Here is a 1,893-nt window from a genome sequence, read left to right as displayed (position 1 = left end):
CAGAAAGGTAAATAATTTGCAAAGTTCACACAGTTAAAAAATGAGGTTATATTGTATTAATTAATAAATAATTAACTCTTGGTTTTCCAGATTCCTGAATTTTTACACTTAATCCATAAGCTCGTTGGAATCAATGAAGGGTTGGCTGGTGGATGGATGGAAGTGAGAGAAGTAGATGGGACCAAGATTCTCCTCCCATGCCTTTCTGTCTCAGATGCTAAATTCTTGGTGACAACAGGGTAATGATGATAAAGACACATATGTAGCACAGTCTGAAACCTTCAAGGACTTGTGTAAATTGTCCTGGAGTTGCTTACCCATGAGAGACTTTCACTCTAAAGTGGGACCTGTAAAAACATTTTTTATTGGAATATAGTTGATTTACAATGTTGTGTTAATTTCAGGTATACAAGAAAATGAATCAGTTGTGCACATACCTATAGCCACTCTTTTTTAGACTCTAAAAATATGGAACACTTCATGAATTTATGTGTCATCCTTGTGCAGGGCTCATACTAACTTTCTCTGTATAGTTCCAATGTTAGTATATGGGCTGCTGAAGCAAGCATTCAGTTCAGTTCAGTCACTCAGTCATATCTGACTTTTTGTGACCCCATGGACTATAGCACGCCAGGCTTCCCTGTCCATCACCAACTCCCAGAGCTTGCTCAAACTCATGTCCACAGAGTCGGTGATGCCATCCAAACATCTCATCATCTGTCGTCCCCTTCTCCTGCCTTCAATCTTTCCCAGCATCAGGGTCTTTTCCAGTGAGTCAGTTCTTTGCATCAGGTGGCCAAAGTATTGGAGTTTCAACTTCAGCCATCAGTCCTTCCAATGAATATTCAGGACTGATTTCCTTTAGGATGGACTGTTTGGATCTCCTTTCAGTCCAAAGGAGTCTTCTCCAAGACTTCTCCAAGACTCTCTTCTCTCAAGAGTCTTCTCCAACACCACAGGTCAAAAGTATCATTTCTTTCTTTTTCTTTAAATATAAATTTATTTATTTTAATTGGAGGCTAATTACTTTACAATATTGTATTGGTTTTGCCATACATCAACATGAATCTGCCACAGGTGTACACGTGTTCCCCATCCTGAACCCCCCCCCCTCCTCCCTCCCCGTACCATCCCTCTGGGTCGTCTCAGTGCACCAGCCCCAAGCATCTAATATCAGGCATCGAACCTGGACTGGCGATTCATTTCATAACTCTCACATCATACATGACTACTGGAAAGACCATAGTAGAAGCAAGCACTAAAATGTGGCATTTCAAGCCAGTGCTCGCTCTTGGAGCTCAGGTCCAAGCCCCGGCGACCTGAGGGATGTCTATGGGATACGTGTGCTCATAGAAAGAAAGCCTGATTGCACCAAGATGAAGAAGAGTAGAATGATGAGAGCCTTATATCTCAGCAACTTTAAGGTAATGAACTTTAAGAGTTCAATCTGGAGTAGAAGAAGTTAAGGACACAGTGGAAGACACAGGAGTGTTGGTGCTAAGTGTCTGGAACAAGACATCGACAGCTTAGAAATGGGATACAAGTCTAAAGGCAGGAGATGGAGTTAACAGAGCCTGGGAAGCTGGGAGCTAAGGCCATCCTGCACCAATGGGAGTCATGCAAGAGTTCCAGTCTCTGGTTTGAAAGAGAGAGTCATAGAAATACCGTGGTTTCTCCCTTCCTTCTCTCTTCTAACCTCCCCCTAGTACCCCTGATTATGGTTTGTCAACTCTAATAGGAAGCCAACTTTGTGAGATTTAGGAAGTTCCGCTTTCAAGACATGGCTCTGTACAGTACAAAGCTGAAAATAGAAGTAGGAGGCTGGAAAATGCATCTGATGGACTAATGACTGATACTCCAGGTGTATCCTGGAATATTTATTTATTTACCAGA

At 42.1% G+C, this 1,893-nt stretch overlaps 1 non-coding gene across 1 annotated transcript; it reads right to left on the bottom strand.

The window, feature by feature from the left end:
- Positions 1–462: 462 nt before the first annotated feature.
- LOC128058963 (U6 spliceosomal RNA) lies at positions 463–567 on the bottom strand. The gene has a single exon (XR_008200557.1). It is a non-coding gene; the product is annotated as a U6 spliceosomal RNA (small nuclear RNA).
- Between the last annotated feature and the right edge of the window lie 1,326 nt (positions 568–1,893).

This window comes from Budorcas taxicolor, chromosome 13 (genome assembly GCF_023091745.1).
Source record: "Budorcas taxicolor isolate Tak-1 chromosome 13, Takin1.1, whole genome shotgun sequence".
NCBI classification, from domain to species: Eukaryota; Metazoa; Chordata; class Mammalia; order Artiodactyla; family Bovidae; genus Budorcas; species Budorcas taxicolor.
Note: the sequence above shows the minus strand (reverse complement) of the source record. Positions and strands in the feature narration are given on the sequence as shown.